Here is a 24,526-nt window from a genome sequence, read left to right as displayed (position 1 = left end):
AAACAGGTAAGTTTATTGAACCGCCAGCAGACGTCGTTCCCGGCCCCCGAGCTTTTAACCCCAAGGTCCGGTTTACGCCCCACTCCGGTCCGAAAGGACTGCACCCCGGTTGCACCAACGGAATCCGTATGAGAGGAAGTCCCCACGCCCCCAGCGCGCAAACCGCCCCGGAGAGACGCCGACCCCTTATTGGTCATTTGCGTGAGCCACAGGTGAATGTCCTGAGACCCCCAGGACATGAACCTGTTCCCCGCCATCTTATCACGGAACTTCTCATCATAGTTGAGCCATGCCCAACCATCGTAGTCCCTGAACGCCCCGAGGATGCTGTCAGCATAGGACAGCAAGGAGCCATATTGCGTAGGGTCAAAATGACTAACTACGCTCGCTAGCCGCAGGAAACCGCGAACCCAGTTCACCACGTTCTTGGCGATCCGCGGCCCCGTACCACGCCGTTTGCTATGTTTCTTGGCTTTTTTAGAGCCTCTCTTGCCCCCCCGGCGGCCCTCTAGCAACTTAAAAATGTTGACGAATTTACGTTTGCGTATGCGCTTGACCATACGCCTGGGCACCTCTTCCCACAGTTCGGACAAGGATGCCAAGGCTGGATGGCCCACATCGCATTTAGGACCCTCGTCGAGGACCGCACGCGGACGGGCCGAACTGGCGCTGGAGTCTGACGACGAGGAGGACGATGGAGAGCTGGAATCGGCCCTAGACCTCTTACCCCGCGTCTTACCCCCAAAACCCGCAGAAGCTGTACTGTCCTTACCTGCTACCGGATCATCTCGGGCGGCTGAACCCTCCATCAAGTCAGGAACTGCACCACTGCCCATCCGCTGTCGTCCACTCTCCTCGGGTGGCAAGAAACTCTGTGCATCACGGTTCCGCCAAGACTCCCTGCTGGACGGGCCAGGGATGTCCTCTCCAGGCAGCGCTGACATTAAGTCAGCCTGAGGCCGCTGACTGCGCCTAACGGCGGGGCGACTGCGAACCTCCCGGGCCGACGCGCGGAACCCCTGGCGGCCATGCGCCGGGGATAAGCCGGAGACAATTGCACCTTCCTGAAGCTGCCCGCTCGCTGGGGAAGGGGGCGGCCCCTGCTGCCAGGCTCCGAAGTCCAAGAGATCAGCTGCCTGGGCCTCGCCAGCCACAGGGAGGAACGCATAACCCGCACGTGCCATGCGCTCCAGGAAGGCAGAAACAACGGCCGCTTCCTGAGGCGCACACGGGGGGGCAGGGGGAAGGGGGCACTGGGGGCCGGGCCCAAAAGCCCCCGGAGGCTGGGAAACAGCAAGGCAACCTCGTGGCCCATGCGGCCTGGCAGGAACGCGCCGTGCACTGCCCTTCTTAATTCCCGCGGTCCTTTGTTTAGGAGGGGGGGGGCGACGGCGCCGCGAGGGGGCAGTGGAAGGGCTCGGCGAGCGCCGGGGGATGCGGCGGGCACGTGGGCCAGCAGTCCCCGAGAGGCCGGTGAGCCGGAGGGGAGGGGGTGTGGTATCAGCCCGGACTACGCGGGAGGGTGCAGCCGTGTCGGGGCGGGCAGGGAACGGCCTGGATGTCGAAGCGCGCACAACCAGAGGACTGGGGACCTCCGGCAGCTGACGGCCCACGCGGGAGGGAGCAGCCATGTCGGGATGGGCAGAGGACGCCCTGGATGCCGGAGCGCGCGCAACCGGAGGACTGGGAACCTCCAGCAGCGGACGGCCCATAAAAGTAAGGCCAGAAATGGCGCCTACCGTACCGTGGGGGGGGAAAGAGGCAGCTGCCATCGGGGATTGGATCGGAAGGGAGGGAGGGGGGCCCGACTCTGCCTCTGCCTCGGGGCCGCTCTCCCCCGAGTCCGAGAAATAAGGGAGCAGGGAGGGAATCGGAGGTGGTGGGGCCCGCGGAGGAGTAGAGACTAAGACGCCGACCTCCGGACCCACAGGAGACGAAGCTAGCTCCTGTGTAACGGCCGACGGACGACCCGCCCTGGACCTAGCCGATGTGCGAGCGCGCGAGGCCGGTGGGGGCTTACCCTCAGCTTTCACCTTAATATGCCGCATATTGCCTCAGGAGCTCAGCGAGGGATTCGGCCCGGCGCACGCAGGAGGGAAGCAAAAACTCCTCTGCCTGCTTCGATGCCGGATCCCGCACTGGCTGCTCCCAACCCGCACTACCCACTTCTTTCCGTTTTGCCCCAATGACAGTGCAGCCTTTAAAATGCTGCACTGTCATTGGCTCCCTACGTTCCTCGCTTCTTCCCCCCCTCTTTCCACGTATCCTCCTCCCCCCAACTTCCGCCTGCCCTGCCTCCCACCCGATCCCGTGTTATCTTCGGCGAACGCGGGACTGGCCCGGTTCGCCTTCATTTATACACACAGGGGCTGTAGACTGCCTTGCTTCTGGTCAGTGTACACTCACTCCCTTCCACACAGGGGCTGTAGACTGCCTTGCTTCTGGTCAGTGTACACTCACTCCCTTCTGGTTTGGACAGAATACTTTACAGCAGCTGCCTTCCTCCTGGAGGTATAAGGCCTCCTGAACATGGCTGGGCTTACTCTCTTATGCTCCCTAGCTGGTCCCTCCCTCAGGTGTCTCCCTGTTCCAGTAGGTTCTTGCCGACAGAGCACTCTTCCTCTCTGGGATTTAAGGTGAAGCAGACTGGTCCACCTGGTCCTGCACAGGTTTAAAGAGGGAAAACAGGGTCACTCTGTTACACAACCCAACTATCTGGATATTTTCAGTCCTCAATTTGTCATTATTTTTGTAAGGTATTTCCCCCTGGGCACAGTATGGGAGAGAAGCTTTAATAAACTGGGTGCAAGTATACTGAATGAATTCTCCTAAATGCGCATAATTGCTCTTTTGTGGAGAAGCCCATGAGTGGCATCAAGTAATATGTGTCTGTGAAAAAGTTTGTGGAACCCGCCTTTTGCAGCATGCACCTATGCCTCTTTATGGAAGATAACACAAAATGAATGAATCGGTCAGCATTCAAACTGACTTAAAATGTTTTGTATGTTTTCACTCAAATTTATGCTAGCATCATTTGTACGGTGAGGTTTCCCCATCTGAAAATCACCAAATGCACACAATCTGCTCCTGGTAAGTAAATGATTTGAAATGTATGACATGAGCACTGAAATGGTAATATTTAATGTACCTGTTGACATGTCCAGTGAGTAACACTGGCAGAGCATTGTAATATCCAAAGTTTTAGTCTGAGTTTCCCCCAAGCAACATTGTCAGAAGTTTGTAGATTGGCTGCCATGATTTTTCAGCATCATTCTCTCATTGATATGCTTGTCATGCACAAAGCTCTGAAGTGAGAAAGATGGGATGGATGGCTTCTATTGCTTATTCAAATTCAGCTTAGGCTAAATATAGTTCTTGCAAACTTCACAGATTATCAAGTTTTTTGGGCCCCGCAGGAACATATTTTGTGGAGGAAGATATTGGCCGGAACCCTAGAACACTTTTATCCAGAGTACAAAAGAAAAACACATCTTAACATGCTCAGGCTTATGTAAACATGAAAACTGCAGATGGGAAAAGAGCAGAGTCTTAGAGACTGATTCCAAGCATCCAGTGTACACTAAAATAATTGATAAACAAGATCAGTAAATATCACACCTTTTGCTGAACAAATACTGAAATTTCTGTACTTCAGCTTGTCCTAAAATATAATGAACTCCAAAAGTTCCTTACTTGGTCTGGAGGGATGCCTGCGAGGAAGGCTGGAAAACAACTTCCTAACAGCCAGTTCCACCGGGGCTGATCAGTTTAGATTGACGTGAAGATGGTTGGGCCACATAAGCCCTGATGTGATGGAAGCACACACTTCTTTCCACGGTAGTACAGACAGTGGCACTTTGGTACCAAAAAAGGGGAGAAAAAATGCATGGGGCTAGTTGACATAGGAAGGAGAGCAGGTGGATGGATAGAGGCATTATGCTGGGCAGCGGAAGGTGGCAGTAGAGTCCTGGACTGCAGGAGCAGTGAATGACCATTTGTAGGTGACCGGTAGTTCAAGGGAGAGGTATTCTCTGCCTTCATGAGCATGGGGCTGGAATCAGCAAATAGGAAGTGCAGAGCAAGTCCCAGGTGGGAATATTTGGTCTGAGGCTGAGACAGAGAAAGTAATGTACACTTAAAAAAAAAAAAGAAGTAAAAATGAGTATATGAGCATTGGAAGAGCCATCAATAGTTCAGTATTTCTCTTTCATTGGCTGTATTCTTGCCCTAAAAAGTCAGATTGGAAAGAATCAGTCAGAGAGAAACTGTTCAGTTGTCCAGTAATGGTGCTGAGAACCTATCTGAAGAAAAAAATAATTTTCAATGAATGTTTTTTTAATACTTTCTTCTTTTGGCAATTACTTAGGTGAATACAGAATTTGCAGAAATAACTAATATTTTGGCTTCCTTTATGAGCTGCTCTGTCAAGTTAGCAAGCCCTTACTTAGTATACTGTGTCCAGTTCTGGAGTCTGTACCTCCAGAAGGATATAGACAGAGAAAGGGGACCAAAATGGTGGAGGGTCTGCACCAAAAGCTGAATGAGATGAGATTTGACAAACTAAATATGAGGGGGAGTTAATAAAGAAGGTGAATTTCAGTATAGCATCAAATCAGTTTAAATTCACTTTATTTCTTGACACCCACTCCTACTATGTGTGCATACTAGCAGGTCGATACAGTAAGGTCGAGGTAGAAACAGTGAGGTAGTGTCAGGCGCACCCTTCCTCCTCGCACGCACAGTTCTCTTCACTAACTCCCTGATACTCTCCTCTAATCGCATGCAAATGCATGCCGCGGCTTTAAAGCGGTAGAGAAGGGTTATGCCCGCGTAACCCATTTTACTGTATAGGCGCTTAATACAGCGCCTATACAGTAACCTGGGTGCGCTGGTACCTGTCATTTCAAATGACATTTGAAATGACAGGTACCAGGAAGTGTAAAAATCAAAATTTTTAAATACCTGTCGGAGGGCCACGTGGGTCCAGGCGGCCCTCCGACACTGCCGGTGGGGGCTGCCTCGGCAGCCCCCACCGGCAGTGAATGAATGAATGCGCGCCTGTGCACAGGCGCGCATTCATTCATCCAGGCGGAGGAGCCGGTGGCGAAAGCAGCCAGCTCCTCCGCCTGGATGAATGAATTCATTCACTGCCGGTGGGGGCTGCCTCGGCAGCCCCCACCGGCAGTGAATGAATGAATGCGTGCCTGTGCGACCCCTGCGATTCGGCGCTGAAGGCAGTCACATGCCGTGACGTCACGCCTTGAGCGCCGAATCGCAGGGGTCGCACAGGCGCGCATTCATTCAGTGCCGGTGGGGGCTGCCGGAGGCAGCCCCCACCGGCACTGAATGAATGCGCGCCTGTGCGGACCCGGCCTAGATTTAACACGCGACCACCCGCCGCCCGCCGCCCGTCTCGAACTAACGCGTGTCCCCCCGCTGCCGCCTGGAACAGGCGCCCACCCGCCCGCGGCCTAGATTTAACACGCGACCACCCGGCTCCCGCCGCCGCCGGCCGCCTGGACCCACGCGGCCGTCTGAAACTAACGCGCGTCCACCCGCCGCCCGGAACAGGCGCCCACCCGCCCGCGGCCTAGATTTAACACGCGACCACCCGGCTCCCGCCGCCGCCGCCTGTACCCACGCGGCCCTCCGACAGGTATTTAAAAATTTTTATTTTTTCTTCTGACAGGTTTTATGTGTCCCACATCATTACATTTTCTCGATCATCTCTGTATCGCTTTTTTTTTAAATTGTGTTTTATTGTTTTTGAGTATCTTAAGCGGTGTCGATGGATTTGTTACTAGACTCACAGTCCTAACTCCTACTAGGGGGAGGCGGTAAACTAACACGTTACGGCCGCGGCAAAACAGTGCGTTACTAATGAGAGAACCTGAGTGCCCGTTACGGTATCGGAGGGGAATAGCTAATTCCTTCATTATACAGCTAATTCGTTCATTTACATGCCGGGTGCGGGAAGGGTTACGCGTCTGTTTTAAGAAGCGCTACCGACGCGCAAAACTGGAGACTGTATCGCTGGTTTGCCTTACGCGTCCGAATTGTGTGCAGCGAGCTCGTTACAGACGAGAAATCTTCAACTGAACTTTACTGTATCGAGCTGCTGAGAAGGGAAGAAAAAAGACAAATATGACAAATATCTAAATACTTGAAAAGTATAAATAATGCACAAGAATTAAATACTTTTCAGAGGGAACAAGAGCAAGGGATCAAAATATGAGGCTCCAAGGTGTTAGACTCAGGACAATATCAGAGAATATATTTCTTTACTGAAAGAGTGGTGGACGCATGTGGAGATGGTAGCAGTAAAATCTGATATAGACTAGTAAGCCTGAAGTTGGTGCCAGGCAAAATAGTAGAAGCTATCCTTAAAAACAAAATTACTGACCATATACCTAGATGTGATTTAATGGGGGAGAATCAATATGGTTTTTGAAAAGGAACATCTTGCCTTACAAATTTACTAGAGTTTTGTTTTAAAGTGTAAATAAGCTTGTGGATATAAGGTGAGCCAATTGAGATAGTTATTTGGGTTTTCAAAAGGCATTTGACAAAGTCTCCTACGAGAGACTGCTCAGGAATTTGGGAGGACACAGGTTAGGATGCAGTGTCCTGTTGTGGATTGGTAACTGAAAACAGAGGGTAGGACTATATGATCAGCTTTCCAAATGGAGAAGTTCATTAATGGAGTGCCCTAGGAGTCTGTTCAGGGACCTATGCTATTTAGCATATTCATAAATGATTTGCAAAAGGGAACCGCAAGTGAGGTGACCAAATTTGCAGATGACACCAAAATTGTTTCAAGCAGTTAAAACAGCAGTGGATTGTGAAGAACTTGTGAGACTAAGGCCCTCATTTTCTAAAGTATCGCAGGCCTATGATACTTTAGAAGATGAGGGGCAGGGCCCAAAACGGGGGGAGGGCCTGCGCTAGCCGGCAGCGATCGCCTTTAAAGGGGCCATGGCGGGAAGCTAACCCATGACCCCGGATGTTGACATCATCAGGCCCCGCTATTTAAGGCAGGGCCCGCTACTCACTCCTTGCCTTGGCAACAGGTCTCCATGCTAGTTGTGTGCTCCGTTGCCCGTTCCTGACTTCGTTCCTGGTTTCTGTTTCTGACTTCGTTCTTTTTCATGAAAAATTTGTTATAAATGCATAATTTCGCACAGGGCAGCAAAAAAGCTAGCACTGGCCATGACGAAAATCCTTAACATTATTTATAAAGCTATGATGCAACATTCTTAAAGTACATTTCTTGATATTTGGAATCCCAGTGAGAAGTGTCATGAGTTTAACAAAACTCCTGTTCCCTCATAGTTCAAGGTTCTTCAAACTTCTCTTTTCAAGAGAGAGGTTCTTCGTCAGGAGTCTCTCTCAAAGGGTTCTTGCTGGCATGCCTCTCTTAAGACAGAGGTGCTGGAGGATGGTCTCTCCAAGGGGAAAGGACTACCAATCCTTCCTCTTATCCTGGAAAGGTGACTACGATCCAAGACGTTCAAGACTAGGGAGCTCCTGAGATTTGCTGAGGATCCAAGAAAGAGAGGAATTAAGCTTAATATTCTTTATTCTGTCTAAGAAAGGGTTTCTTCAGAGCTGAAGCAAAAGGGTTTTGCCTTTGTGGGCATCAGAAGAAAGACTGCCTAACAGGGGAAGGTTCCCAAGAGATGCTCTCTGGAAAAAGGAATCAGCCAGAGATTCATCGACTTTTGCCTATTAGGAGAGAGAGCGAGAGCCGCGTGCAGAGAAGCAGATGCTGGGGAGGTGCCCAGGGAGAGTCTGCCTAACACAGAGTGCCTGCCTGCCTACCAGAGTGGGCAGTTTTGCTATTTTCTGAGACTGTGATTTCCTTTTGGACTTTGTTTTGCTGAACTGAAAGCACACCAAGTCTTAGTTTACCTGCTGTGTGAAGTGATTTTTGGTTCCTGCAATCAAGTTACCATTAAAGGGTTTTATTTTTGAACAACATCTACAGTGTGGAATGCTTTTTTTTTTCTTCCTTTTTACTAGACTGCTTGCAGAAGAGCTCCAAAAAAAAAAAAAACCCCCACAAAAAAACTTCAAATCCCTTGAAAAACTGATGTCCCCGTCCCGTCCCCCACTAAATGCTGTGGGGCAGATTTTTTAAAAGTACACCGGATTTTAAAAGATAAGCGCGTAGCCATGCGTATCTTTTAAAATCCAGGGTCGGCGCGTGCAAGGTTGCGCAAAATCAGCAGCCTGCGCACGCCGAGCCGCACAGCCTGCCTCCGTTCCCTCCGAGGCCGCTCCGATTTCGGAGCGGCCTTGGAGGGAACTTTCTTTCCGGTGCCCCCCACCTTCCCTTTACTTCCCCTAACTAACCCGCCCCCTGGCCCTAACTAATTCCCCCCCCCTACCTTTATTTCAAAAGTTATGCCTGCTCGAGGCAGGCGTAACTTGCGCGCACCGGCGTGCCATGTTCCAGTCCGGGGGCTGGTCCGGAGGCAGCGTCCATGCCCCCGGAACACCCCTGGGCCAGAACCACGCCCACCGCCCCGCCCCCGATACGCTCCCCCCAGGAAAGCCCCGGGACTTACGTGCGACCCGGGGCTTGTGGGCGCCGCCGAGCAACATAGGCTCGGCGCGCGCAGGGCTTGGAAGGGGCAGCTTTTTGGGGGTTACGCGCATATCTTATGTGCATACCCCTTTGAAAATCTGCCCCTGTGTGGGTAGGACCCAGATCGTGGGTACAGCAGTGACTCATGGCCTCCCAAATGAGTTCCAGTTGTTGAGGAGAAGCTAAAGCAGGGGCTAGATCAGTAAGACACAACACATTCATGGAGTGTTTAATATTTGACTTCTGCAGGTTTTGGCTTAAACAGCTCACGTTTTTATCTGGGGCTATCAGCAGTGATGGGGGGGGGGGGGGGTGTTCACATGAGCCCCTTGTTCCCAGCAGTCACCAGGTCTTCCAGAACCATAATTATAAAAGCCTAGGAGTGTAGCACTGGTAGTGATGTTGGAGAAGGTGGGGAAAACAGAATATAAATGAAAATAATAATAAAGAGAGCAGGCGAAAAAGTGCTTTTCTCCCTTTTTCTGCTTTTTGTGCTTCCTCTCCCTGCAGTCTATTAGCTGTCAGCAGGAGATTACAGGAGAAGCGCCAGAAGCAGTGCAGGAAAGAGAAGAGCTTTCTTCCTGTTTTCCTTTCTAACTCACAGCATCATGCAAGGGCGTAGTGTCCACAGTCCACAGGCACCTCCAACTTTATTTATGTATTTATTTTAATTTTCTTTTTGAGTGCATTTACAATAAGACAATCAAGGAATACATCATATTATGATGCAAGGAATAAACAGATACAGTTACAATTCAATATACATAATTCGCTAGAAAATAATATCCAACAGGAAAAAGATTACATCGTAATCTGTGCCTGACTCTAACGAAATAAGGGGGGGGGGGGGGTTTAAAAACCAATAAACAATGAAATATGTAAAAGGAAATAGATGAGGAAACACTCCAATAATCATCTATTGCCTAACATCAGAGCCTTATTAGGTATGCATGTCTAAAAATACCCAAAGTTGTGAGAGCTCAAAAAAGAGATAATTAATTAGCATTCCCAAATTTAACATGACATTTACATGGATACTGCAATAAAAAAAATAAGCCTCCCTGGAAAGGATCTCATCACGCATTGATAGAAATGTTTTCCTCCGGAGTTGAGTTGATCTTGTAATGTGTGGGAAAATCCATATCTTCTGACCATGGAACATGGATTCACGATTGCGGAAAAGGAATCGAAGAATAGTGTTTCAATCAGCGAGATAAGCAAATGAGACCAATAGAGTTCCTCTTCTAGAAACTACCATCTCATGTGATTGTTCCAGAAGTTGAGTTAAATTCACTGAGGCTTCTTCAGGAGAGTCAATAGATACCGTTCCATCAGACTTAGGGAGAAAATATGACTTAGTGATCACCGGCATAGCTGTTTCAGGAATTTTCAAAACATGAGAGAGGTAACTTTTGAATAAAACAGTAGTAGTCAGATATTTTATATCCTCAGAGTGTTTTCAATATTTTCCAGCCTCTTTGATGTAGTTAAATCAGATTGAACCAAAGTTTGCTGAGTTTGCTCCACTGCAGCAAATCATGAATCTGCCACTTCAAATTTTGTCCCAAACTGAGAGATAGAATTCGCATTAGCAAAAACCTTAGGGCCGGATTTTAAAAAGGTTACACGTGCAACTTGTGCCTGCCCGGAAGCAGGCGCAAAAGGTAAAATAAAAATTTTGGGGAGGGCTAGAGTAGGGCTAGGGGGAGGAAAGGTTAGGGGAAGGGGTGCGAAGGTCAGGTTAGGGGGAAGGGAACAGGGGAAGGCAGCGCGGCTCAGTGCATGTGCTCCGACCCTTGATTTTATAACTTGTGCGCGCAAGTTATAAAATCAGGTGTACATGTGTGTGTGCTGGGTAGCGCGCGCACATGTACGCCCGCGCACACCTTTTTAAAATTTACCCCTTAGAGTTAGGGTCCATAAAGATCTTCGTGAGATTAGAAATAGAAGATTCTAAGGATATAATAACTTGCCACAGAACTTCCAGCATTATTTTTGTGGGTTTAACCAACCCCAAATTTGGAAATATAGCAGTCAAGTCTACACCACCTCTGCTCCTTATTCCGCCCTCAAGCTGATCTAGCAGGGTAGATGTTTTACTTACAGTTGAGGAGATAGCCCCTTCCAAGACTTTTCCATCGGGGCTCAATCCCCCTGCAGCACCAAGAGTAGATTCAGGCTCCTCAGTGCTCAAAACCCGGTCAGGGTTAACCACTGCTTGCCCCAATTTCAGATCAGTTTGGTACAGCTCCTCCATAAGCAGTTGGTCAGAAAGCTCACATTTGGGAGGAAAAGGCGTGGTAGGCACCCTGGGGTTCAGCGATGTTTCCTCAATCAAAAGGGATGGTGTTTGCTTATCGTCGTCATTCCCTAAAGTGATTGCTTCCGGAGCCATTCTTGGGGTGGGAGTGTGTGTGCTCATGCATGTGCCTGTCAGAGCCTATGTATTATACACCAGGCCCTAGAACATTAATACACCACCTGCTGGGCAAACAGAACAAGTCAGACTGCTACATATCCCTACAGAGAAACTACACGCTAGTCAAAATACTGCACTTGTGACACATATGCATCACAGTCAGATACTTACCTAAAACAGAATAAGGGACTATAAATTAGAAACAGAAATATGCATGCAAAACTGAAATGGAATGCCAGAGAAACCAGACTCTGAACTCTGAAATACTGAAGAAAAAGCAAAATACAAATATATAAAAACTGCACATTCCCCAAAATAGCATATTCCAATCGCTGAAAGGCAAAAATTATTTTTTTTACCTTTGTTGTGTGATCTTAGTTTTCTAATCAGTTGGTCTCAGCCTCTTTTTTCACCTTGACTGTCATTTCCTTATTTCTTTTCCAGGGTCTCTTTTATTCTTTCTGTTTCTTTTCTCTCCTCCTGTCTTCTTTCCTTCCCTCTTCATACACACACACACAAGCTCTCTCTCTCATGCAAGGTCTCGCACACAAGCTTTCTCTCACACAGGATCCCAGTCTTGCATGCTCTCTCTCACATACACACAGGCTCCCACTCTCATATGCTCTCTTTCACATGCAGGCTCTCACGTGCTCTTAAACGTAGGTTTCCATTCTCACAAACACACACACACAAGTCTCACTCTTACTTGCTCTCTCACACAAAAATACACAGGCTCTCACATGCTTTCTCTCACATGCAGGTTCCTACTCCCATACATATGCACACACACAGGCTCTCACTCTCTCATGCTTTCACATGTAGGCTGCCACTTTCTTACACACACACACACACACACACACACACACACAGAATGTGAGAGTGAAAGCCTATCTCTCACATGCAGGCTTCCATTCCCCCCCACAGACACCCATAGGCTCTCAATTTTAGATGCTCTCTCATACAGAAAAACCCTCAATCCGCGAATGTAGGTTTTCTAATGAAGGGGAGCTTACACTAGCACCCTGCAACTTGGCCTTCCGCTTTATGGGGTAGATTTACAAACACGGCGCGTTCGTGTACTTTTGTTGGAGCTCTAGACGCAAACAAAAGTATGCGGGATTTTAGTAGTATCTGCTAAAATCCGGGATTGGCGCGCGCAAGGCTATCGATTCCGTATAGCTGGCGCGCGCCGAGCTGCGCAGCCTACCTCTGTTCCCTCCGAGGCCGCTCCGAAATCGGAGCGGCCTCGGAGGGAACTTTCTTTTGCCCTCCCCTCACCTTCCCCTCCCTTCCCCTACCTAACCCACCCGCCCGGCCCTGTCTAAACCCCCCCCTTACCTTTGTCGGGGGATTTACGCCTCCCGGAGGGAGATGTAAATCCCCGCGCGCCAGCGGGCCGCTAGCGCGCCGGGACGCAACCTGGGGGTGGGTCCGGAGGGCGCAGCCACGCCCCCGGACAGCCCTGGGCCGTAACCACGCCCCCGGGCCCGCCCCCAAAACGCTACGTCCCGCCCCGAAAACGCCGCACGGATCGGGCCCGCCCCCTCGACATGCCCCCGACACGCCCCCCTCGGACAACCCCGGGACTTATGCGAGTCCCGGGGTCTGTGCGCGCCAGTAGGCCTATTGAACATAGGAGCACCGGCGAGCAGGGCTCTTAAAATCCGCCCCTATATGTGGCATCAGAAATCTGAAGAGGTAACAAGGAAAATCGTGGTGGAGGAGCTCTTCTCAGCATTCCTCACCAGTGGCCATCTTGACTACCCCCCCAGGCTCTGCCAACTTTAAAACGGGATGTGCCGTGCTCTACCAACTTTAAAACGGGATGTGCCGTGCACCACCAACTACCTACTATGAAGAGAGCTCATATTGGAAGGCTGCAGCATGTAAATCCATGGAAGCGGTAACACCCATTCTCCTGCTTCTCTGAGTGTGCCTGCTCTCTGGTATTCAAAGCATGTGTGGCCAGTAGGTGCTCTATGCTGATCTCCTGCATCGTGAAATTAGCATAGAGGAAGTGCTAACCTCACGAGTTTTGAAAAACGAGGAGAAGCAGTTGAACGGGCTCCCCCTTCTGCTCCCAATGAGAAGCCTGCCTGTGTTTTGTCTTTGTGTGTGTGAATGGTAGCCTGCCTAAGTGTGTGAATATGAAGGAGAACGAGCCTGTGTGTGTGAAGGAGAGAGATTTTCAAAGCCCTATGCGCGCTGGGCCTATTTTCAAAAGGCCTGGTGGCGCGCGTAAAGCCCCGGGACGCGTGTAAGGCAGGTGTAACTCAGTAAGATAAATTTTTAGGGGGGTTTAGCTTAGGGCTGGGGGGCGGGAGAGTTAGGGGAAAGGAAAGGGAAGGTGGGTGGAGGGGTAAGGAATGGAGGAAGGCAGCGCGGCTCGACGTACACAAGGTGCACCGACCCCTGATTTTATAACATGCGCACGGCTGTATGCACATGTTATAAAATCGGACATACATTTGTGCGAGCCGGGTTGCGCACACAAATGTACGCCCACGCGTATGTTTTAAAATCTGCCCCACTTTGTGTGATACTACCTACTCCCAATCTACGATAATCTCAGGGTGAGTGAAAATAAAAAGATCCCAGGTATGGAGAGCAGGAGATTTTTTAATCCTTAGTTTTAATTATTGTGTATAATTTGATATTTTTGTTTTTCTGAAATTTTTTATTATGGGGTTTTTTTTTTTGGTTTTTTTTTAGGAAATAGAACATTTTTTAATTATTGGATGTTTTATTCATCAGATGTTTTGAAATGTTTTATTGGTGTTTGGTAAACATTAGAACAAATTTATGCTCATTTTTTAAATTATTGAATGTTTGTTGGCTGTTCTGACATTTATTCTTTTTATTAGTCTGGTTTTAATATTATGAATGATGTTTTATATCTCTTGATGTTTTGCAAGAAATAATGATGTTTTTGTTTTTCCATTGTTGCACTGCATAATACAGTCGGGCTTGTGGTTTCCAGTACAGTTTTTGTTGGCATGTTTCTATTTTGTATTTGGTGAGGGTTTGACTGTATTTTAAAGGTCCAGTTCTTGTGTAACTTGAATTCTTGCTGTGAAAATGATGGTACTTATCATCACTGGGTTTTATGGCATTATGGTCCTCTCTTCATCATTTCTATTTTAAACAGAAGTTTGCCCTTTATTAATTTCATTTGCATGCAGAAAGTGGTTTTGAATGTTCTTGCAGAAAATATTTTTTCATTCACATATTTTATTGTTAGTAGATTAGACAATTATTTTAATGGATGGACCTAACTAATTTTCCCTCTAAGGATTGGATTGCTGAGATCATAAAATTGATAAGCTTTTTGTATCAAATATAGTAGTCATAAGAAGGTAATGTAGGAGGGTGGACTGTGTTCTAGAGTCCCTGGCAGCAGCAAATTTTCTGGTGCACTACCAACGTCAGCAATGACTCTATGTTCCTGGCACCATGATATATTTTACCCAACCACAGAGAGGAGAGACAACAAAAAAGAGGAAGGGCAGAGAGGAAAAAAAAAAAAAGGTAAGGGGAGCAAAAGCATAAAAAGAGAAGTGGCTGAGGAGGAACAGTGTTGAACCCTGCCATAGTGATGACCAGTCATGGACATGCACTAGTGCTGGGAGGACGGAGCATGGAAACCTCCACAGGGAGGTAAGAAAAGCTGTGGAGAGAAAACAAGCAGGAAAGGAAGGAAGAAATGGTAGTGGGGATGGGGAGTAGAAGGAAGTAGCAAAAATCTAAGAGACAAGAGTAAGTGGGGAGTTCAGTTTTTTAGTACATGTGATCATGCCAAAAATTGCTGTAGATGCCAGTGTGCCTGTCCTTCCAGTTAGTGTCATCAACAAAGTCATTCTCCTCCTCTATCTTTTTGTTTAGCTCATTGGTGGCTTCTACTTACAGGAATAGTGTATCAGCATATGCATGACAATTTCCAGCACCATCTGTTGCGCGTCCCGGCCTCGCTGGTGCTACGGCCGCCCCTGCTCACCTCGGGCTCCCCTCCGCAAGGCCTGGTCCATCCTCCCTCACAGCCGCTACCAGTCCCCGGCGTCCACTGTGTCCTGCGGCCTATCACGGGCCTTCGACCTCACACTGCACCTCATGTCGGGACTCAACATCCTCGCTGACATTGGGTCTGTCCCTAGGCGCGCGCATGCGCGCGTGGAACATCCGGCCCTTTAAAGGGCCAAGCGCGGGAAACTCCTCCGCGGCACGCCATGATGACATCACCTGAGCCCTGTATATAAGGCAGGGCTCAGACTCCAGTTCCTTGCCTTGGCAAATGGGTCATCTCATCTTTGAGAAGCTAGTTGCCGTCCTCTGTTCCTGTGTTCCTGTGTTCCTTGCTTCCTCCAGTGTTCCTGCGTTTCTGTTCCAGTACTTGTTCCTGCATTCCTGTGTTCCTGCATCTTCCAGTGCTCCTGCGTTCCTGTGTTCCTGGGTCTTCCAGTGCTCCTGTGTTCCTCCTTGTGCTCCAGCATCTGTTCCTTTCCTGTTCCGCTACCCAGGTTGTACCTTCTTGGACTGACTTCACGGTACTGACCTCGGCTATCCTCTGACCATGCTTGGACTGATTCATGGTACTGACCCCTGCTTGCTACTGACCATGTCTGAACCGCTGCTTGGAACTGACCTCTGCTTGCCACTGACCATGCTCAAACTGATACTTGGAATTGACCTCTGCTTGCTACTGACCACGCTCTAACTGATACCTGGAACTGACTCTTGCTTTGGCTGACCACCCTCGGACGGATACCCTGGCTTTGACCCTTGCGCTCCACACGGACACTCTATTTGCTCCTCCTACAACCACCAGGCCTGCCTGCTCTGACATTGCCCGCAGTCTTCTACAAGCAAGACCACTAGGCACTGCCTTCCCTGACCGGAGGTCCTTCAGTTCCTGTGTAGTTCCAGTGGACTCTGGCACACTCTGTTCCGGTTTAGCTCATCTGTTCTCCAATTGACGCCACCCTTGCTCTTGGCGGGCACACCTCTCTGCTACCTCCCTGGGAGACCCTCAGAGGCCCACCTAGGCAATCTGGGAATCCAAGGGCTCAACCTGCAGAGCCCTCAGACTGTTATTGTGAAGCTCCAGCTAGCCTCTATCTCCTCATATGGTCCACCTCATAGCGGCAGGTGCCCTCTGGGAACCCCCGGAGGGCCGTACCAATCCTGCACCAGGCCAAGGGTCCACCTCCAGCACAAAACCATCGTGTGTATGGAAATCCTTCCTGTATGTTAATGTTTAATTATGGAGAAAACATCTCTTCTGATTACTGTACAGTGTCAAAAGATTTCTTAAACTGGTCAATATCAATGTGTGTGATAGGACCCCAAACTGTGGTCACATCTTGTGGTTTGGTATTTGGAGAGACTTTGGGTGGGGGAGACCTGTTGAGAGTCTCTGTTAGGAGATTTAAAAGAGGAAAATAGCATTGGTACTAGTGCACTGCCACTAGATGGCATTAGACATGAGGTTGACCCATGTTATATGCTGGTTAATGGGAATGTTTCAGATTCAATTGTTAAGTGGTTCTAGTGTGATTTTTCCTTTGAGAGAGCTGAAAGATGATCCTATAGAGGAGTGGTCTAGGAGAGTATGTAACCTGAGTCAAGTTTGGCGGTCGGAATGAGCTGATTGGAGACTAAGGAATCTACAGCATGGTGTAGAATGCTGGAGAGAGTCAATCTTCAAGATGGTGGGCCTGGGGAACCCCTCCATGTGGAGTGGGCCTTACAGGGGCTCTTACCCTCAAGGGAAGAGGCCCAAGGCCTGAAGTGGATCGTGTTTCCTCCCCTAGAAGAAATGGCTGGGGATTAAGAGAGAGTGGAGAAGAAGGGATTTTACAAAAGAAGGAATGCCCCCAAGGTGGACTGGAAGAGAGCAGGGAAATCCTAAGCACTGCTGGTAAGATGGATACAGGACCTGTGGGGAGAGGCTTCTGGTGGTCTGTGGAGTGCGATTACCTACATTGGAGGAACTCCATGGGATGTGAGTAGCCAAGGGAAAAAGAGTGTAAGATGTGGGGGGATGTGATAGTGACCTGAGTGTTACGAATGGGCTCCGGTCAGGAGTCGTGAACACCTCTAACAGGGGTGTCTCAGGGTGGAGAAAGGCAGGATTGCAGAAGAGTCTAGATGCTGGCTGGTGCAGGCAGGATGAGTAAACCCTATGGGCACGTGGGAAGGTGGAATAGGCAGACTGAGTCTAATACTGGCTGGAGATACCTGATACCAGATGCATGAAGGTAAGGGTGAACTTGAATGTAGGTAAAGGTGTACAGGAAACTGGAACTGTGTGCTGGTAAGGATGAATTCAGGAAGCGTGCAGGTAAGAGTGATAATGGCTGGAGGTATAAGTGACTGGTTTGAGGAAACAAGACTGACAGAGAACTGAACAGACAAACCAGGACAGCACTAACATTGAACATGAAACACATAAGCCCGAAGGCAGCAGAGCGGAGAAAGCCCGTAGGCCACAGACAGTAGGCAGAGAGCCCGTAGGCCACAGACGGCAGGCAGAGGGCCCGTAGGCCACACCCACACAATAGGCAGAGGTCCATAGGCCACACACACACAGTAGGCAGAAGGCCCGTAGGCCACACACACACAGAAGGCTCGTAGGCCAGATACACAATAGCAAGGCAAGGCGGGTCAGAAGGCCCGTAGGCCACACACACACAGAAGGCCCGTAGGCCAGATACACAATAGCAAGGCAAGGCAGGTCAGAAGGCCCGTAGGCCACACACACACAGAAGGCCCGTAGGCCAGATACACAATAGCAAGGCAAGGCAGGTCAGGTCAGAAGGCCCGTAGGCCAGATACACAAGCACGGAAGGCTAGAGCAGGGAGCCCAGGCGAGCTCGATGCTGAAGCACTGATGAAACTGCTAGACAGGGTTATAAAGGAAAGTCTGGGGTATAGAGTAGATAGGAAGGAGGAAGTGGGCCAGCCAGAAGAACATGCTCGTGGGGGACCTCTGGTGGTGAGGAGGCGGCATAGCAGCCATGGTCGTAACACTGAGGAGTAATTGTGTTTTGCTTTTTGCCAAGTTATCGCTCATCATCAAATATTTCAGTACATTGTTTATATTTGGAACAACTCCAAAAGCTGTGTGGCTGTGTGGTTGTTTTTTGGTGGAGGTACATTGAAAGTCCAGACCCAAATTACCTAAAAACAAATCTTCCTCCCACTGCTGGAAGAACCTGAAAACCTCACAGCTCTCTGATGTGCCCCTGTGACCCAAAGGAAGGTAGAGCAGGATTTATAGCTACTTGTTTCTCAAAATTCAAAGTAACTATTTACAGTAACTTTTTCTACTTATGTTGGACCAATTTAAAACAGAGTTTTATCACTTCAGCTTAGTTTTATTTAGAGTGCAAGTTTACAAGTATTAAAAATGCCACGGAGGCAGCATTCACCATCCTGGTGGGGTTGTGGGGCAGTTTCATTCATTAGATAATAGCAATGCCTAGTAGCTACACTCAAGATGCACATGTACCAAGTTTAAAACTAGGGGGAGGGGGAACCTAGGTAGTTGCAAATAAAGGACAATTTTTATTGAGCTGGAAACCCAAAATAGCAGGAGGAAACTGCAGGGTTAAAACATAATAGAGGTCAACAAATAAATACTATTGGTCCCACTTAGTGTGCCCAGTTGGCTCTGCCTACTATTCTCTAGCTAAGGATATCTCCTATTTGTCAGCTGTACAAGCTTGGATTGCTGAAGGATATTGCTTCTTCCCACTTTGTCCATAGCTGGGAAGCATAGTCAAGCAAGCTCTGCAGCCTTGGCTACGAAACTTGGTAACTGCTTGGTAACTGCTCCCTTCCCCACTGATTATAGGGGACATTTTTTACAGCCTATAATGTTCATAGGGCTATGAGTATGCTAAATCTGCAGGCCTAAAAGCACATTTTCAAAGGGAGATCCCACGCATCGTTTATCCAAAGCAGGTATATCCATTAGGGATGCCCATTTAAAACAAATGGGCATCCCGAAATGAATGGGACCCGATTCATTTTTTTCGGGGGTTCTCTTAAACAAATGAAGAGTTCCCCAAATTAAATGAATCCTATTTGTTCCATTTACTTCATCCCCCATTTATTTCTATGGGCCATTTAATGTCCATGGTCCATAGACATCAATGGGGAGCAAGTGACCGGTAATAATTTTTACTATATGGCAAGTTATCAGCCAGCACTTCCCAGTGAGCTGTTGTGAAGAAGACCACGGCACAGATATAACATATCACAGAAATCCAGCCTATCACTAATCTTTGAATCCAGTGATGCTGATTGTGAAGACTGAACATGAGATATACTGTGTATTTCCTCTGTAGACATTGTCTTGAAAGGATTCTGTTCTGTCATACCCGTAATTCCAGCATAGGTAACTTGCTGCCACATGCCTACATTCCATGCCCCTTATACCACCATAGAGCAGTTGCTGCCTGATGTCTAGATACCATACCCCTAGTACTACCTTGCGGGATTAGCTGTCTGATTCCTACCTGCCATTCCCTTTATACCACCATAGAGCACTGGCTGGCACATGCTTACCTCCCATGCCCCTAATATCACTTCAGAGGCTTGACTGTTACCACTCTGCCTGCCATACCCCTTAGAATACCATATAGGTCTTGGTGCTACTGTTTCACATATCTGCTACACCTTTCGGGGTAGATTTTGAAGGGTGTGCGCGCCCATCCATGTATGTGCGCTTCCCGGCACGCACATATTTTATTTATTTATTTAATATTTATTTCTATACCGGACTTCACGAATAGAATTCACATATGGAATCGCCGATTTTATAACATGTGCTGGGCCATGCGCACGTGTGCTGGATTTTGTAATCCACGCCCACACAATGGGGGGTACAGTTTTGCAAATTTTGCATGGCGACGCATCCCAGCCTTCCCCAGTTCCCTACCAGTTGACTCCAATTAAGCTCCCGAGCTGAAGTAAGTTGTGCATGCCTGCCTCTGGCCAGCGCGTGAGGCTCCAGTACAGCAGACAATGCCACTGTCCCGACCCGCCCCACCTCACCCAGAACACACACTCAGGCCTGCCCCTTGTAGGAAGGCCAGCATATATGTGCGTACCAGCCTTTACGTGCATGGCCAGGCCTTTTTGAAAAGGGTCAGTGTGCACAAGGCCTGGCCACGTGCAAAAAGGCCAAATCCAGCCAATTATGAGCAAGGGAGTTTTGGTACTTCCATGTTGTTTATGATAGTTTGTTTCTTAGTTGTACTGGGGTGATTGTTTTTCCCCATAAAAAATGAAAAATTAAAAAATAATTCTCCTCTGTTCCACCTATTTTACAGTTCTTTGTTTTGTTCTAAACCTGGTCTCTACAATGATCCCAGCCTTTTTCTCTCACCTTGTTTGATGGTTGATTATGCTGGGATGGTTTGTCCATAAAAGACCTCACTCTGAAGGAAGAAATACAGGCAGAACAGAAAACAGAGGAGAGAAACCGTTTTAGTACATGTTCTGAGTGTGGTAAAAGTTTCAGAAAGGCAGAGAGAACTCATACAAAACCAGAAAATCAGAAAACGGAACAGCCAGAGTTCAGCTACAGAATATAGGAAAAGGTTTCATTTTCTTATTCTGAATAAGTGTGCATCAACAGAATGACTGGCATCTCCCATGCCTCTCTGCCTTGCTGTTAAACCTCTCATGTTAAACCTTGGGGGTCTTTGTGACAATCAGTCATGCTGCCATACCCAGACTTTACATCTTGGAGTTCTTTCTACCACTGTGTCTTGCTGCCAAAATCCAGACCTTATGATTTGAGGTATGTCTGCCACCCCCAGGGGCTGTTTTGCACCGCTCATGTGTCTTGATGCCACTCTTTGTGCTACTTTGACCTTTTATTGGTGTTTTAGTGTTTTTCTTGCCACCTTTTCTGCTTCGCTCCCCCTTCTTGTTACCTTAGGATGCTGATTCCACTTTGGGTGCCAGTTTGCCTCTCATGCTGCCATCAAGGATTCATGCCACTGTTGCTGGTGCCTTATTTTGCAGCTTTGGGGAGTTCTTCTCATACTACCTTTCTTCTTTGCTCTTAATTATGATACATTGGAGAACTCCTGAAATACTGGCACCCGTTGCTCCTTTAAAGAGCCTTAAGCTATTTATGACACTTTTAGTGCCACTTTGCCACAATCTAGGTACCTTGGAGTTCTTTCTTCCTTATGATAATTTCTTCTCACAAGTTTCATGAGAATTGATGAGAAAACCCTAATTCTGGAGCCAAAAATAGGCTGCAATGCTTCCCCTATTGAGTTTAATGGCAAACAAAACACTTTCCCGATATTCCGCTGGCCTGCCTGAAGTCCCACTCACCAGTGATGTCACAGCATTGCTGTGGAGAGTATAAAGGGGGAGGCCCATAGGCACTGTGAATCCCTGAATGAGATGCTGTTTAAGTCTCAACTGCTGCTATTGTGTTTACTGCTATTTTAATTTAAAAACTGATACTTGCTGAGGCATGCTTTGGATGCAACTTACTTTTTGTAAAACTGTTTGTTGATTGTTTTAATTAAGTTTTAATATTCTTAATTTGTTCTTATAATGTAACCTTTTGAATGTGACACTGTAAACTGAACTGATCAATCAATATCTCTTGAAGTGTGCAGCATCTAAAAAAATGTGTAAAAATAAATAAATAGATAAAATAAATATTGGGAATACTTGTTACCTTTCAAGTGTGTTTTTATCTCACTTCTCTCACTTTCCTGATCTGCAGCTGGAATGTCTGAAGTCCCACCTACCCATGACATCATAGCATTATCATGTTGATGTTAAAGAGGCAGGGCCAGCAGAAGCACAAGGCGAGCTAGGCCTGGTCCTAGGGCACTGACCATTAGGGAGCATGAGCAGTGGTGGCAAAGAGGAGTGGGGATCAAATCTCCACTCCTCTTTGCCACCGCAGCTCATGAGAGGTAGTCGGGGCTGCAACCAGGGGGAGGGCGGCACAAGGCAGAAGGTGCCTAGCGCACCTAATCCCCTTGCATGACACTGTAAAGGGGGAGGCCTGTAGGTGGGCCCCTGTTGGTGGGCCTTTGCCAAAGGGCCTGCTCCTTTGTGGGTCTCTTCATGGGACCATGACGGGACCATGTCGATGTTGCTTTATGTGGTATTATGTTTCTTTTTGTTTAAATGGCCAGTTTTTTCAATATATTTATAAATGATCATGAGAGGTCTAGAACGGGTAGATGTGAATCGGTTATTTACTCTTTCGGATAATAGAAAGACTAGGGGGCACTCCATGAAGTTAGCATGTGGCACATTTAAAACTAATCGGAGAAAGTTCTTCTTCACTCAACGCACAATTAAACTCTGGAGTTTGTTGCCAGGGGATGTAGTTAGTTAATTTAGTGAATTGTGTGCTCTTAGATTGTTTAGCTACATTGATGTGACAACTACTATGGAAGCTATTGGACAAGGGAGACATAGAGGTAGGTTTGTCATTTTCGAGATTTGCTCAGCTGCAAGTTTGATGTTTATTATATCCTACTAGGTCTAGTATTTGTAGTGTTGATGATGGAGGATCTAAATTAACTGCAGCTTATTTGAATGCATGCTGTGTTCCTATAAAGGATTAGGTCTGACTCTTGCAATGTGCCTCTAAGCCAAACTCAATACATATTTTTTAAGGAGATTTTATTTGCCTCAGCAGATTGCCTATAAAATAAAGCTTTCATTGTCTGCTTAATGTATTAAATATCATCTAGTATCAGGAATTCTGAGGCACCAGTTCTGGGCCTGTTCCGAGATCCAGAAATTCTAGAAAAAATTAACCTTGTATTTGAAAGAAGTGACAAATATGTGGCTGCCTGTTGAAGCAATTGTGCTCCTCTTTGAAGATTTTCAGAACTTCTGGTGTGGGAATAGGGATATCAAGCTCTAGATTCATAAGGATCTTTTGCTGGCCTAAAAGCTAATCTTGCAATGTTAGTTATTGGACCATCCCCAAACTACAACACAATGGAGAAATTTATTACACCAAACCTGTATATTTGAAAAGTATATTGAAAAGGCTGATGTAAGAAGAAAGAATTCCTCTTAATTTGGGACATGTATATACAATTGTTACCACACAAAGCTCTTAGCTTGCTCCTGAATGATTTTTGATAATCTGTTGTTGGTGGATTGTGTTTAATGATTTATTTGTTTACTTATTTCTTTCTTTATTTTTATTACATGTATGTTGTTGATTACATTGCAATGGAAAGTTTCTCTATGATTCAGGGTTACCTGAGAGTTTGGGAATGGGAGAGGATCGGTTAGTATGGATGGAAGGGTGAGTTTCTGGATAGAGGGCAGGTCAAGGGGTGGGGGAGGGGGACATTTTTTTTATGGGAACTGTTAGTATGGTTCTGTTAAACACATATAAAGGAAGTTGAGGTTGTAGATTTTTTAATACAGCATAGCTTTGATATTTTATTCATCACAGTCTTGGCATAAAACTTCAGATTCGGTTCTGCTTAATAATTTATGTCCTCCTGGTTTTACATATGTGGGATTGCCTAGGCTTTGTAATTAAAGGAGGAGGTTTTTTACTAATTTATAGATCTTGTCTGGTGGTTCGTAATTTGATTGTTTAGCCAGTTGATTGCTTTGAGCATTTATTGATACATATTTTTAATATTACATATTGTTTAGTTTATATGCCATCTAATCAGAAAGTTGCAGATTTTGAAGCTGCAGTTTCTGTATTTTCTTCACTCCAGCTTACCCATTGTAATTTAATTGTTTTTATGTTTTTCTAACTCTTTATTTATTCATTTTCAAAATATAACAAGTCAAACAAACTTGACTGGAAATAGTATAAAGAGATCAGAATATACAATAAAAAGAAACAAATTATTAGAGGAAATAATAGATCTCAAGTACTTTATCGAACCACAAAATTGGGGAAGCCAATATAAAATAAAGAAGAAATAAAATACTGAAAAATCAGATGAATGCTAAGGGAGGATCTTCAAAATATTTCAGTGTAGAGATGTGAATCTGAACCGGAATCTGATTGGTTCCGGTTCCGATTCAAATCTTAAAATTTTTATTGTCCGGCTCGATTTTTTTTTTGTTATTGGCTGTGCCCGATCCGATAACAAAAAAGCCCTCCCCCACCCTCCCGAACCCCCAAAAAACATTTTAAAATTACCTGGTGGTCCAGTGGGGGCACGGGGAGCGATCTCCTGCTCTCGGGCCATCGGCTGCATTAATAAAAATGGCGCCGATGGCCCTTTGCCCTTACCATGTGACAGGGAAGCCATGCCATTGCTGGCCCCTGTCACATGGTAGGAGCACTGGATGGCCGGCGCCATCTTTAAAGATGGCGCCGGCCATCCAGTGTGGCTTTGGTGCCAGGAGGGGTAGTGGAAGGTGTTCTAGACATCAAGATCACAGAACATATGGAAAGACATGGTTTGATGGAGCAAAGACAGCATGGCTTTACCCAGGGCAAGTCTTGCCTCACAGGTCTGCTTCACTTTTTTGAA

The sequence above is a fragment of the Rhinatrema bivittatum genome, chromosome 2 (genome assembly GCF_901001135.1).
Source record: "Rhinatrema bivittatum chromosome 2, aRhiBiv1.1, whole genome shotgun sequence".
Lineage (NCBI taxonomy): Eukaryota > Metazoa > Chordata > Amphibia > Gymnophiona > Rhinatrematidae > Rhinatrema > Rhinatrema bivittatum.
Note: the sequence above shows the minus strand (reverse complement) of the source record.